Source organism: Macrotis lagotis, chromosome 1, assembly GCF_037893015.1.
Source record: "Macrotis lagotis isolate mMagLag1 chromosome 1, bilby.v1.9.chrom.fasta, whole genome shotgun sequence".
Taxonomy (NCBI): Eukaryota; Metazoa; Chordata; class Mammalia; order Peramelemorphia; family Peramelidae; genus Macrotis; species Macrotis lagotis.
Genome location: NC_133658.1, coordinates 198,284,531 through 198,300,554, shown reverse-complemented (window position 1 = coordinate 198,300,554; position 16,024 = coordinate 198,284,531). Strand labels below are relative to the sequence as shown.

The 16,024-nt window shown below is 34.6% G+C and overlaps 1 protein-coding gene across 9 annotated transcripts in view; it reads left to right on the top strand.

Moving 5' to 3' along the window:
• The window catches only part of ARHGEF10 (Rho guanine nucleotide exchange factor 10), a 276,879-nt gene that overhangs the window by 203,021 nt on the left and 57,834 nt on the right, over positions 1-16,024 (top strand). The gene's annotated exons all lie outside the window — the stretch shown is intronic.

Below are 16,024 nucleotides of genomic sequence, written 5' to 3'. Positions count from 1 at the left end.
CTTTATTACTCTTAATGCTATCTTCCCTCCATTTATATTTTCCCCTTTTTTTCACCTTATCCCTGTTCCCCGGTATTTTGCTTCTGAATACCACTTCCTTCAGTGTATTCACTCCCTTCTATTCAATCCCCCTCCCCTTTCTTTCCCATTTCCCTCTCCCCTTTCTTCCTTCCCTTCCTTCTGTTAGTTGGCTCTTTTCTTCCCTTCTCCCCCTTTCCTCTCTTAATACTTAAAAGGTAAGATATGTTTCTAAACTCAACTGAGTGTGTGTTTGTGTGTGTGTGTGTTGATCCTTCTTTTGAACCAAATCTGATGAGAGATTCAGGTGGTTCTCACCTCTTCCCTTCTTACCCTCTATTGCAATAGGTCCTTTGTACCTCTTCATGTGTTGTAATTTACCCCATTCAGTCTCCCCCTTCCTCCATCTCTTTACTCTCCGCTTTTTTTTGGTTGGTTTTTTTGCAAGGCAAATAGGGTTAAGTGGCTTGCCCAAGGCCACACAACTAGGTAATTATCATTAATTATCAGTAACTGTCTGAGGTAGGATTTGAACCCAGGTACTCCTGACTCCAGAGCCAGTGCTCTATCCACTCTATCCACGCCACCTAGCTGCCCCCCCCCACTGTGCCACCTAGCTGCCCCACTCTCCCACTTTTTTAAGGAGATATTATTTTAAAATCATTCCATCAGAGTCACAGACAAGTCATGAGAGTCCATTACTTCTTTATATTCCCTCTAATAGAATTACAATTCACAAGAGTTATGAATATCTTCCTCCCAGGTGTGGATATGTCCATTTTCATCTTATTGGATAACTTTGTTCTCTTTTCCCTTGTTTACCTTTTCATGTATCTCTTGATATCTTCTGTTTGAAGACCAAATTTTCTGTTTAACTCTGTTCTTTTCATCAGGAAAAATGGAAAGTCTGCTCTTTCATTAAATGTCCATCTTTTGTCCTGGAAAAGAAGACTGTTTTTCTGGATACTGAATTCTTGGCTGCAATCCAATCTCCCTTGCTCTTCAGAATATCATATTCCAGGCCCTTCGATCCCTTAATATTGATGCAGCCATCTCCTCTCTAATCCTTACTGTGGCTCCTTGCTATTTGAATTGTTTCCTTATGGCTGCTTGCAAGATTTTCTCCTTGATCTAATAGTTCTGGAGTTTGACCACAATATTCCTTGGTGTTTTCATTTTGGGATCTCTTTCAGAAGGGGAATGATGTATTCTTTCAATGACCATTTTGTCCTCTGGTTCCTGGATATCAGGCTCTTTTTTTCTTCTTCAAGGTTTTCAGGAAGGCCTATGATTTGTAAATTATCTCTTCTGGGTCTATTTTCCAGGTCAGTTGTTTTACCAATGAAGTATTTTACATTTTTCTTCTTTTTTAAGTTTTTTGGATTTTTTTAACAGATTCTTGGTTTCTCATGAAATCATTAGTTTCCACAGATTACAATCATTTTTTTTAGAGAAGAGTTTTCTTCATTACCTTTTGCATCTCCTTTTCTAATTGGTTAATTCTGTTTTTGAAGGAGTTTTTAATCTTTTTTTCCATTTGCCTAATGTGTTTTTAAAGGATTTCTTTTCTTGTTGTAAGATGTTAATTTTCTCTTGCCTAGTGTCCATTTTTTCTTGCATTTCTTTTCCCAATTTCTACATTTGGTTTTTGAACTACTTTCTGATCTCTTGTAAGAACTCTTTCTGGGCTAGAGACCAATTCATGTTCTCCTTTGAGCTTGTATCCTTATTTGAAAGGTAACATTCAATGGACCCTGGTATGCACTGGCCTTTCTTCATTTTGGGCCCTTTCCCTAGAGACTTTTGTTGGGAGGAGGGATTGGTTCAGGTATTCCTGGGGAGTTAACTCAGTGGCCTGGCATATACATACATACATATATGTGTGTGTGTGTGTGTGTGTGTGTGTGTGTGTGTGTGTAAGATTTGTCCAGAAAAGAGTTCAGGTTAGAGAGGAAGGTACTAGCAACTGGAATTGAGGAAATTCAGGGAAAGGCCACTTTAGAAGTTAACATTTGAACTCTTGGAGGCAACTAGGAATTCTAAAAAATATTTCTCTTTTTTATAAGGATGGAATAAAAATCATGAATGTTGGAAACATAGAGATGCTTGATTCTTATTTTACTTGTTTCCTTTGGATTGGAAAGGAAAATAAAATTGTTTAATGGAGATCTGGATTTTTGTTGTTTTTCAATTGTTTTAGTTGTGTCAGTCTGTAATCCTATTGTGGGATTTTCTTAGCAGAGATACTGGAATGGTTTGCTTTTTCCTTCTCAAGTTCATTTTACAGATGAGAAACTGGGACAAACAGGGTTAAATGACTTACTCAGGGTCACATAGCCAGTAACTATTTAAGGCTGGATTTAAACTCATGAAAAGGAGTCTTCCTGATTCTAAGCCCACTATTTTCATCAGCTGTCCACATAGCTGCCCCTGGGACTTGGTACCCAATATCCATGAAATAATAATAGAGTGCCTAAATACTTTTGATAAGTTCAAATCATCTGTAACTGAAAAATATGCCTCTATGGTCATTTCCTTCTCTAAAGAAATAAGATTTAAAGAAATAAGATTTTTTACTTATTTGTTTTTTGTCAGTTAGTGCAACCATTATGTATCTGACTCCACTAATGTCTTCATTATAACTTTTTGTAGTATGGAGGTGATTTTGAGTTTCTGAAAGCTAAGTGAGCAGACTGATCTAATCTTTGAACTCCCAAGCTGGCAGGGCTTTGACTTTGAGCCTTTTGTAAACCTTTGATTATCTCTTATCTGGGATCAGCTTAGATATGTATGGAAACTCATTCCTAGGTTGGTTTTTGAAGTAATACATTATTTTAGTTATATCAACTCAAGAGGTCTATTGAGCAGGAACTGTAGTCTGGATTGACCAAGGGCATTCTTACTGAAGAACTTGAAAATTTTAAAAATAAAATCCTTATAATCAATTAGTCAATCAGCAAGTATTTATTAAGGTAATTGCCAGACACTTTGCTAGTCTCAAAGATAAAAACCAGAGAAACTGTGTGTGTGTGTGTGTGTGTGTACGGAAATATAAAATCATTTTGGAGGAAGGCCACTAGTGTTTGGGAGTGGTTGGTGAGAAGTATTAGAAAAAGATCTATGAATTTGGTACTTGAGCTACAATTTGAAGAAAATGAGGGATTCCAAAGAGAAAAGGTGAAGAAGGAGGACTTCCCAGTAATTATACTTCTATTTATTCTTCCTATGCCAAACTAACTTTCTTCCTTAGTTTTTCTATCTTAAGAAATTTGTGAATATATAGGGTATTCTTATGTACTTATATCTTGCAAATATTAGTTGATACCAACATTATCATTCTCAATAGAATTTTAACTATTTTTATAAGATGATTCCAGAAACTTTATAAACATATTGAATATACTATTATTTAAACTTTTTAAAGAAAATTCATTAGACCAGTAAACAAATGGGTAGCAATATCCTGAGGTGGCAATTCCTAAAGGTAGCCTGGAAAGAATATTAGGAAGTATATTTTGAGAAACTCTTCCAATTTCAATTGGGGTCAGACAAGGAAGATGACAACAGTGGGTAACAATAGGCCTTTTCCATTTCTTTGATTGACACAATCTGTAAAGGATATGTAGGAGGAAGATTTAGACAATTCTGCTACAGTTGGAAGCAAATTGCCACTTCATAGTTGAAAAAGTATGTGACTAACAAAAAAGTTTCAATAAAAAGAATAAAAATGTCAATGCTCTTTTATTTTTCTTTTTTTGATGTTATTGTTTCTTTTCTGATGTTATTGACTTTTCTGATGTTATTAACAGGAAAGAGTGAGAGATTGGGCCTCATTTGTTTCCCCAAATCAAGGAGTTCTCAAACATGTAGAGCTATTTCTAAGTATGTATATTTTAAAATTCTATAAATAGAAGTTTTTTTCCTTTTTAGTAAAATTTGATAAGAAGGCAAAATTAACTTCTATAAAAACTTTGTCTTGGAATATTTAAATGACACTGTTGTGAAAGTATTATTTATTTGTTTATTCTTGGTGGTTATATTGGACACCATCATTTGTACCTATACTAATTATACTATTATATTTATAATATAATATATACTATTATAAATTTTTATTGATAGTTTTTATATTTTATTTCCTTGTTTTACAAAAATATCATGTTCCATTGAGAGCCATCTATTGTAAAAAGGAATAAAAATAGAAAGGAAAAAAGACAGTTCTGCTAAACCAAACATATTAACTGAGTCTAGCAGTAGATGTAATGTTGCACACCCCTAAGAACTCTTCCTTGCAAAGGAGGAGGAAGAAAGATAAAATTTAAAGCTTTCTTTTGGAGGATTAATTACAGATTGTTCAGTTAAATTTTTTTTGGTTCTTTCCATTATTAGTGTGGCAATAATTGTATGTATAGTTTTTCTGATTGTTTCCTTCATTTTTCAACAGTTCATGCTTCTTTGTAGTCTTCTTATAGATTGTTTCTTATAGGACAGTTATATTTATTACACAGTTTATTGACAAGCATGATAAAAGTGTCACTTTTCATCTGTATTATAACTTGTGAGTTACTTCCATGTTAGCTTCATTATCAGAGTACTTTTATGGGAACTTTATTATCAGGATATCATTTTGACACATAACTGAATGATTATCACTGGTTGGACAATTAATTTGATTCCTGTAAAATAAGTAAGATTGTGGCAGCTAGGTGGCACCTACCCTGGAGTCAGGAGGATCTGGGTTCAAATATGAGCTCAGAAACATAATTCTTACCTAGCTTTGTGACCTTAGGCAAGTCACTTTACCCCACTTGCCTTGCAAAAAACAAAACAAATAAACAATAAATGAATAAGTAAGATTGCCTGACTACTTTAGGACACAGAGTTGTGGAATAGTACAGTACAAGATGGAAGAAGAAAGACCAGGAACTTCCTTAAATCCTATTATGAGAAATGTCAGTTTTATTTGCAAAGTAAGTGAGAACCACTCTCTCTGGTTCTAAAAAGGGGAGGGAGAGAATTCCATAACTGGGAGAACAGCTTGTAAAAGTTCACAAAGTTAAGAGAAAGGGAATCTTCAGTGAGGAACAACAAGGAAATCATTGTCATTGAATCACAGAGTACATGAAGGTTAGAAACATGTCAGAAGACAGGAAAAATCTGAGGGGACTGGAATTTATTAAATAAAAGTATGACCTGGTCACACTTTTGCTTTAGAAAGCTGGGTATAGTCTGGATTTGAGTAGGGAAACATTTATAACAGGGAGACCAATCAGCAGATTATTGAAGTGGTCCAAACCTAAAATGATGAAGGCCTCTACCAGTGTAATGGCAGTGTCATAGAAGAGGAGGGATTATATGAAAAAGATGTTTAAAAGGGAGAATTGATAAGGACTTGGGAATAGATTGGATTTGAAGGTGAAAGTGAGGAGTTAAGGTCACCTAAATTGTGAGCCTGGATGACCAGGGTAGCCTTACAAATATTAGAAAAGTTGTCTTTGGGTTTGAGAGGAAAGATAATAAGTTCAGTTTTAGACATGTTGAGTTTAAGATGTCCATGGGACATTGACTGCAAAATATTTAATTGGTTCTTGGAAATACATTATCTGGTTACATAAGTAGATTTGGGAATCATCAACATAAAAATGATCATTGAATCATAGCAGTTGATAAGATCACTATAGAGAGGGAAAAGAGAAGACACTATCTTGGAGGACAAACACTGTTAGTATATATATCCCCAGCACATATAGAACGGTGTTTGACAAATAGTATGTGCTTAATTAATAATGGATTATTGGATGGAATTATCAAAATACAGAGTTAGGTTTGGTTTCTAAGGAATATGAATACATCTCTTCCTCATGAAAGAATCCTTATTTTCTGTTCTTATATTTTTTTTCCTCCCTACTTTCCAGCATAATTCTGGGGATGAAATGTGACATAAAGCAGAAATGAATCTGTCAGGTTTATTCTTACTTCTGCTTCTATCAACTTAGGCAACCATGAATAAATCACTTTGTCTCAACTACTTCCATCTATATCTTCATTCCATGTTAATTATAGGAATGTGGTAGGGATTATTTATTAAATTTTGAAGTAAAGTCATATTTTTTAAAAAATCTATACATGAAGAAAAGACATATTAATACAGGCATTGAATTCAAAGCTTCTTACTTTTCAGTCATATCCATCCCTAAAAAACTGCTATTATGTAAATATACCCAATGTTATAAGAGACATAAATCCATGAGGTACTCTGTTCCATTTTTGTACAGTTTTAATTATTAGACAGCTTGAGAGCCTAATAGACTAATCCTAACTCCTCTATGACAAATTTTGAAATGTTTTAAAGTAGAGCATATTCCTCCTAAGTCCTCTTCTCCAGACTAATCATTTCACTACCCATAATAAATACCTGTAGAGTAGGAGCACAGAACGTCCGGCCCATGGGACAATTGGAATGGCATTGCCATGGCAACCATAGGCAGGACTAGTAGTTTTGTAGTGGTGAATAATTAAATGTTTGACCAAACATAGCAGCTGAATGATGTTATAAATATCCAAATGGCCCTTGGTTGAAAAAAAAAAGGTTTCCTTCTTCTGGTGTAGGGCATGTTTTTTGTTCTCTTTACCACACTGAAAGTGTTCTAAATATTTCTGTTTTTATTAATGCTTTTATTTGTTTTGGTCATCAATTGAATACAATATAACATATAATATCTCACTTTAGGAAAATACATAGGGATTTACACCTCCCTATTATGGACATTATACTTTCTTTTAATGCAACTTAAAATCACAAAAGAAGTTATTTTCTTGTTTTAATTTTGGATACTTCATCATATTGTTGACTCATAGTTCACTTTTAGTCATACAAGGCCATGAGATTTGAGCTCACATATGGCTTATTTGCATCAATACTACAGCTTTTAGAAGATTTTTCATATATTAAGATGTGTCAAACTAAATGTCACTTTAGGATTATATAAGGAAGTATCATAGGGAGAAAATTTGTGGTGCATAACTTTCCAGCCATCACATTCTTCAAGATGTGTGTTTTGTCTTTTTTGGGCAAGGCAGTGGGGTTAAGTGACTTGCCCAAGGCCACACAGCTAGGTAACTATTAAGTGTCTGAGGTCGGATTTGAACTCAGATACTCCTGACTCCAGGGCCAGTGCTCTATCCACTGCACCACCTAGCAGGCCCCTAATATAGATTCTTAAAAGGATATAATCAATATTATGAAACCAAGACATCCTGACCTGGGCACTTTTTTAATGTGACAAAACACTTTTCATTTCTTTGCCACTTTATTTTTTGAAAAATAAGGACCTTCCCCCCCCCTTCCTCCCTCCCTCCTTTCCTCCTTCCTTCCTTCCTTCCTTCCTTCCTTCCTTCCTTCCTTCCTTCCTTCCTTCCTTCCTTCCTTCCTTCCTTCCTTCCTCCCTTCCTCCCTTCCTCCCTTCTTTCCTTTTCTCTTTCCCTCCTGTCTTCCTTTCTTCCCTCTTTTCTTCCTTCTCTCCTTCCTTCCCAGAACAAAAATAAAATATTTTTTCACACCGCTTACCCTGCTAGACACCACTGATTATACTAATTTAATGCAAACACCAATTTGCTTCAACACTATTGCAGCTCAGAACTCCTGAGCTCAATTGATCCACCAGTCTTAACCTTCCTAATAGCAGGGATCCCAGACATATTTCTTCATGGTTCTAATATCCTTACAAATATAAATTGGTATCTATATCTATATCTGTCTATGTTGTCTCTGGAAGTTGGGTGTGGCCAAACCTATAATTTTATTTTTAGGGATATGAAATTCCATCTACTAATTCAGTCTGTCAAATTGTCTACAACTTAGAAAGTAGTCTGAGGCACTGAGAGGCTAATTTACCACTGTTACATGGAATAGGCAGGATCTGAATCTGGGACTTCATGATTTCCAGGCTTCCTTCTTATTCACTATGCCATACTGTTTTTCAAATTATCCATTTATTATATAAAAAATATTATTTATATTATTTAAAATGACAAATACTTTCTTAATGATCATATATATATATATATATATATATATATATATATATATATATATATATATATAGTATGAATGTGATTGGATAGCACTACAAGGAGACCTCAATAGTTTCTGTTTTGGCAAAAGTTTTTCTTTCTTTTTTTTTTAAACTCTGGAATTAATTAGTCAGTGAAAGTTGAGCCTGAAGAGGGAGAACAGAGCTAGAATTACTATGTATGTAAGCATCCAAGTTCACAAAGGGATTCGTAATGGAAGAAATTAAAAAGTACTACTCTTCTTCAATGTGACTCCAGCTGATTTGTGTAGACCCAGCTGAAAACTCAGTTTCTACTGTCTAACTTGGTAAAATGAAGGGATCAGGAAGTTAAAGATAATACTACTTTGTACTTTTGTGGCATCTTTGATCCAGAGATATCTGGGAAGTTGACTTATTCCCTCAGTTATCATCACTCCTTGCTGCATTCACAACAAATAATACAACAAATATTCTGTCTAGTAATATTAAATCTGGCATCAGCAAACTAAAGCCTCAGTTAACATTTTGGATGGTTAAATTTGTTCTATAATTATGCATCCAAAGTACTTTAAGTGCCAGAAAAACAACTAAGCTCATATGGTGTTTTGAATGTGAGTTTTTAAGGTAATATTGCTTCTTTTAGGAGATGTTCAAATCTTTTCCTATGGTATTAGAGCTCCTAATTACTTCAAAAACATATTCAGATAAATAAAAAGACAAGTTATATCTTTCACATGTTTCATACATTTAATAAGTATTTTTTGGTTGCCAGTTCTTAACATTTTCACTTTATAAATGGAATGCAGACTCAGAGAAATTAAACCCTGTTCTCCGAGTAACACAATGAATCTTCCACTGAGCTAGGAATAGATTTCAGGGAACCTGGTTACTCATCTTGTGTTCTCATTAGCACCCACTCAGCTTAGTATATGACTTTTTCACTAAGTCTGGAAAGAATCACTTTTAGCATATGCTATGTATATTTAATATGGGAGAAAGATGCAGCTAAATTATAAATGAACTTACATTTATGGTGCATTGCAATCTATAATAATACTTGATGTTTATATAGCACTTTCAAGTTATATATAACTCTGAGGTTCCCCATAATCATCAGCCCCTAGAAAATGTTCTCAGGTTTTAGGGATTATGTGGGTCAGGATGCTCTCCAAAGTGTAGCCTACAAGCCCCCACTGATGTGTTTGCTTTTATTAGTCAGCCAGAAGTTAGTTCAAAGGGAAGGTATTTAATGAAACCACATAGTAATAAAATATAACAGAACATTCTTCTTATAAACCTTGGGATCACTCTCCCAGAAATACAGATCAGTGAGAAGATTAGACCTCAATAAGAATCACATGTGGAGAATGCTTATGTCCAGGTTTATGTTTATGCCCTTGGATGGTCAACTCATTTCTCTGGTTTGCAGAGCTTCTTCTGACTTCTGCTGATGCTTTGACTTTGTCCTCTACTGGATCTGCTGTCTACCATTTATTATTTTCCCCTGGACATCATGATGAGTGTCACATCTCTATTCTATCTGACCTTCAGTTGTCTTTGGGATCACCTCAAACTATGTCTTTGGGATCACCTCAAACTTCCAATAGGAATTTTATAATTACTAGTAATATTTAGCATTTAAATAGCATTTGAAGGTTTGTGAAGTGCTTTACAAATATTTCATTTGGTTCCCACAACTACCCTGGGAAGTGGGTACTATTATTATGCCCATTTTTTTATAGGTGAGGAAACCCAGATAGGTAGATTAAATGATTTACCCAAGGTCATAGACATTTGTGTCTGAGGTTGGATTTGAATTTAGACTTGGAGCTCTATCTGATGCACCACCTGACTTCCTCAATTAATTAGCAATCCCCTTCCCTTCTGCATAGGACTATAGTTTTTTCACCTTCCCACTGGGCCTTAGCAATAGTTTCCAACTGAGTTGCTATTTCCAGGACCATCTGCTACTCAGTTCTCATCTATTGAGTCAGCAGATTCTGCAGCTAGAAAGCCTTTTCTCTTCAGGGAGGGCTGCATCTCCCTTCATATGTGGCAGGCTCTGGGGATACAAAGGAAGGCAACAGTGTTACCTGAAGAAGCAGACATTCTTCTGTTGGGGAGAAACAACAGGCAAACAAAAATGTACATACAGGCATTTTACAGGGTAAATATGAGCTAATCACAGAAGGCACTCAGATTCAAGGGGATTGGGAAAAGCTTCCTGTAGGAGGGACTTAATGGAAACTTGGAGAAAGTCAAGGAAATAAGAAGGTAGAGATGAAGAGAGAGAATTCCAGGTTTGGGGAACTGCCATTGAAAAGGCACAGCATGGAAAGACATCAGATGCAAGGAAAAGTTGCTTTATATTTTCTCCTACAACGTTAAAAACCTATATCCATGTCTGTTCTTTGAACTTTTATCTCCTATTTGAATTACTTTTTTTCTTTATTATCTCTGAGTCCATTCCAACTGGCATCTGACAGAGCCAAAAACCCATTTTAGCTCTTATCATACTTCCCTGGATGAGAAAAAAAATCTTACTTCTTCAAACAGGAAAGAAGTGGAGTGAAACTATTGTGACTGAATCATTTTCTAAAACCTTTCCCATCACCTGTCTCTGTTCCATGTAAATGAAAAGGCTATGATTATATGAAAAAGTTACAAAGGATTGGGACCTTTATAACACTTCTCTGGCAACAGGTTTTCCCTGGTTCCTTTTGCATGAATATTACTGTTATTTGGGTCTCATCACAACTACATGAGATAGGTTATATAGAAATAGTTTTATCCTCATTTTTCAGATGAGGAAACTAAGGGTCAGAGAAGTCACTCCAACTTTCATAACTATTAAATTGTAGAACTGGAAACCAAATTCATCTTGTATGACTCCCAGTCAAAGACTCCCTTCACTATACTATTTTGTTTTTTCATAAATTGCTTTTCATAGTCTACATCTATTCTTACAACTTGTCATATAGGTAGTGGGAGAATTATTATCCCCATTTTAAAGATTAAAACACTGAGTCTTCATAAAGATTAAGAATTTGCCTTGAATCACACAACTAATTTGTGTTAGATCTGGGTTTCATATCTAGATCTTCTGATTACAATACTGATACTCTTTCCATGGCTCCATTATAGACCAAACAATTTGCCTTTCCCAAATGATTCAATAGTGAATTCTGAATCAAAATCAAATTTTTCCCATATTTGAATGGGTTTGAATTTTGGAAGGTTCTGTACTCATTTGATTCTATTAACATACTTATACCTTTAACTAATCCACTCAAATCATACCACATTTCTCTCTACTTCTAATTTTCTTCTTGAAGTTATCTTTGATGTTCTTTAATAGGAGTCTCAGTACTCCTATATGTCTACTTTATTTGAAAACCTGTTTAGTTGAATAGTCAACTTTTAACTGAAAATTTATACTCTGCCAGTTACTATTTTCAAATCCCCTCATTAACTGTGCAGTATAAAAGAGAAAAGATAGAACTCTTTTTCCTCAGTAAAATGATACATGAAAACTCAGGGTTTTTTTTAATGAACCAGAGGATTTTGGTTCAAACCCTAGCTTTGCCAATTATTAAATGTGTACATTTGGGGGAAATTCAGGGTTTATTTTCTTTGTCTATAAAATGAAAGGGATAGGGTAAATGACTTCTAGGGTTCCTTGTAGCTTTAGATCTAATATCCCATGAAATAATTCTGAAAATGTCACAAGGAATAAGATAAATTATGACTTCTACCCTGAAATTTGTCATTCATTTTTCTTGGTTACCTTGAATTATTACCCAGTTTACTTATCTGAAAAATAACGATAATAATATTTATTCAGTCTATCTCACACAGTTAGGGTAAGGGAAAAATAAGAATAATACTCATGCAAAAGGGACAAGGAAAAGATCAGGTTGTGATTTGTTGCTGGAGAGAAGTGATGCAAAAGTCTCTATTTGTATTGCTATCTTGTAATAGCTTGTATTGCTAAAATTCCATATCCTTGAGTCTCTTGACAAACAGATGAAAATCTGAAATTGAAATTCAGCCCTAGTTTCACCTCTTGCAAACATTTCCCAATTTCACTCCATCCCTACCCCCACTAACACCTTAGTGCTCTCTCCTTCAAATTACTGTACATTTACTTAACCTCTGTTCATGCACTTTAATATTTAAAAGGAAACTTCAGATCAACAACTCTCTGAGTTAGGTAATTCAGATATTATTATTGCTATTTTGTAAATAGCCTGTTGATACTTCTGTCTGCCTCAAGTCTCTTCCTACTCTAATCTGTCTTCCAGTTAGGTACTAAAGTGATTTTCCTCAAATTTGGGTTCAATAATCTTGTTTTCTTCTCCTTTCCTATACACTCAGTAAACTCCTGTGGCTCCCTACCACCACTCCAGGATTAAATACAAAATGCTTTGCTTGCCATTCAAAGTCTTTTATAATCCAACCCCTTTCCAGTCTTTTTATCCCTGTTATATGCTCTTTAATTCAGTGACACTGACCTCCCAGCTGTTCCAAGAACAAGATACTCCATCCCTCTAGTCTGTTCTCTGCCCCACCCCATGCCAAGAATGCTATGCTTCCTGACCTCCACCTACTGACTCCCCTGACTTTCTTTATGTACTAACTAAAATTCCAATCTTTTATAGAAACCCTTTCCCAACCCCTCTTTATTCAAGTGCTTTCACTCTGCTATTTATTTTCTTTTATTCTGTATTTAACTTCCTTTGTGCATATTTATTTTCCCATAGTCTCCCCCAATCAATTATGAGCTCCCAGAAGGAGGAGAATGTCTTTTGCAAGTAGCACAATGACAGGAAGATAGTAGGTATTTGATAAGTTTTGATTGATTGATTGCAGAAACTGAGACTCAAGAAAGTAGAGGACAAACTGTCCCATGTGATTTCAACTTAAGTTTCTTGACTCCAATTGTGGGATTCTTTCTGCTATAATCTTTTCATTCTGCCTTCTAAAACAGTGTCCAACTAAAATATTCAACTTGTCCCTGAGCAGTTTTCCTAGTTTAGGGCTAGAAATGTTCATAGCCAGGAGGAAGCATTAAAGATATTCTGAATTGCAATGATGATACACTGTAGATTTTTATTTTGATGGGTCCAAATTTAGGAAAAGATAGTATGCAATTATTAAAGATTTGAAAAATCCTTTGTCAGATTGTTTCTCAATGTTTTATTTGAAAAAATGTGTCATTTTAATTTCAGTTAATCTGACAACATCTGGCATCTTTTCTGAATCTTTGATACCTTTACTTAAAACTAGTCAGTTCAACATTTAATCTTCAATTATATGTAAAAGAAATATACTTCAAAGTAAGGACTATCATGGAGATACATCAAATAAAAATTTGCAGATTTGCAATTGGAAAAGTTTTTTAGAAAAAAATCTAATTTATTTCTTTTATTCTAAAATGGTTTTTAAAAAGGAAAAAAGCAGAATCTCTGAAAAGTTAAATTGGCGAATATTTGTTGCTCATTGTATAGTCATTGCGTATCTTTCTTGTTCTGCATCCTTTACTTTGTGTCTATTCCCATACTTCTTCATGTTTTTATATTCATTATTTCTTATAGTGTAAAAATATTTCATTGCATTCATGTGATGCACCACAATTGCATCAAGCATTTTAAGCACCTGCAATCCTAATCATTAGGATGCAAAGAAAAATTAAAAACATTCTCTGACATCGAGAAACTTTCTTTCCCACTGGATGCAATTCCCTTTCCTCTACCAGGTACCTTCAGAATATTGGCTAAAGTTCACATTTAGATTTTGCCTACATCATGAAAGCAGTAGAAAACTAGCCAAAATAGAAAAAGAATAACAAAGAAGTAGGAACATTTTAAAGTTTTCATGTAAATAGAAATAATTAAATAGCATAATGAAAAGCAGTTCTTTCCTAATTTTATTTTCATTTTATTTGGGGGATTGGTACAAAGCATAATGCAAAATTACAAAAGAAAGCCAGGATAACAAAGCCCCCCCCCTTTTTTTCAGTGCCCACTTTGGAAACTTTATTTCAGTTGCATGCAATAAATTAAGCTGTGGTTTCTATGAATAGATGTCTAAGTTAAACAGAAGCTAAAGTGAATTTGTAATTGCTATGCAGCACATGTAGACAAGGATTTACATATAAAAGCAACAGAGTTATTTTCCTTCTATTAGTTTGTACATTAATAGTAAATCTGACAGTCTTTTGGTACCTAAGTGATTGTGAAGAAAAGTTCTATTCTTAGTTGTGATAGTAACAGCCTGTGGCATGTTTAAGTAAGTGTTTCAAAGTGGAATAGAAAATATCTTTAAGTCAAAGCCTTGGTAGAGCTGATAAACAGTCAAGATATTCCCTTCAGTAGCAAGAAAAGCCCATTCCTTTGGGGGTCTCATGAGATGGATGGGGGAGTAAAGGGCTAGGAGTAATGACACTAAGTGTGTGGCCTTGGGACAATTCCCTGAATTATAAGTCTCAGTTTTCTAATTAACAGTGTCAAGACTATGTGCCATGAAACTCTGTCTTGCATCCTTTTTTTTTTTCTGCAGAACCTGGTTTCTCTGAAACTACCATTTCTCACTAATGTAAAATTTTATTTTATTTTACTGTATTTGTTAATGGAATCAATTAATAGTGTTAGAGCAATATCATTCAAACAAAAAAGCATTTATAAAGATGCTAGGTGCTGGGGATTTTTTTGAGGGGTTGGGGGATCTTGATGGTAATTTTCTTGGTGCTTCCAATGAAGAAACTTCCTTTACTGGTGCAGATCAATCATCCACATGTATTTAAGTCCAAACACACACACACACACACACACACATACACACATCTCAAGGAACATACATTCTAATGTTCTAATGAAGGATGTAACATAAATCTCTTGTTAAATATAAGATATATACACAGAAGATGAAAAGTGATTTAAAAGGGGAAAACATTAACTAGAGCCTAGGGAAGAGGAAGGGACAGGCCTTCAGAAGGTGGGCCTTGAACAGTCTTTTTTAAAAATTGATATTTTATTTTTCCAGTTTCATGTTATGAAAGTTTTTCAACATTCTTCTGTATGCATATGATATTTTTAAGTTACACAATTTCCTTCCACCCTCCCTTCCCACCCCCCATCCCTCAGCAGTGAACAGTGGTGAATATTGTACATATACATTTATTAAACATGTTTACAGATCAGTCATATTTGGTATAAGGAATTAGGATTAAGGAAAAGAAATTCATGAGAAAGGAAAGAAGTACATAAGAGAAATTTTTTAAAAAGTAAATGTAGTGTTCATTCAGATTCTAAAGGATTTTTTGTTTTGTTTTGTTTTGTCAATAATCATCCTAATAGGGTTATCCCAGCTCTCTGAACTGCTGAGAGGAGCTGCATCCAAAGGTTGATCAACTCACAATGTTGATGTTCATGTGTACATTGTTCTCTTGGTTCTGCTCCCTTCACCTTGAGCAGAGTCTTAAAGAAAAACAGGGAAACTGAGAGTTGTCAGAAACTTTTATATAACTTGAGTCTAGTAAAGATTTGGGGGAATTGAAAGTTTGAGTGACTTACTCAAGGTTACATAGCTTATACTATATGTGGCAGAGAAAGCTTGGAGTTTAGGTCTTCCTGACTCTAGAGCTTCTGTTTGTCTACTGTGTGCCACCTCAGAGAGTCTGGGGATACAAATAAAATGAGAAAATCATTACTCTTCTCAAGAAATTCTAGTAGTAGGATTTAAACCTATTTTAAAATTTTTATTTAATGCTACTTCAGAAGATTGGCTCTTATTGCAGCCAAACTATAATTCAATTGTATATGCTTCCTTCCTTCTTCCCCTTCCTCCTGATACTACCCTTTTTTTTCTTTTCCTCTTGCTTTTTTCCATTCCCCTCAAACAGGAATTTTTTTCTTTCTATTTTCTTTCCATTTTTATTTTGACTTGGATTT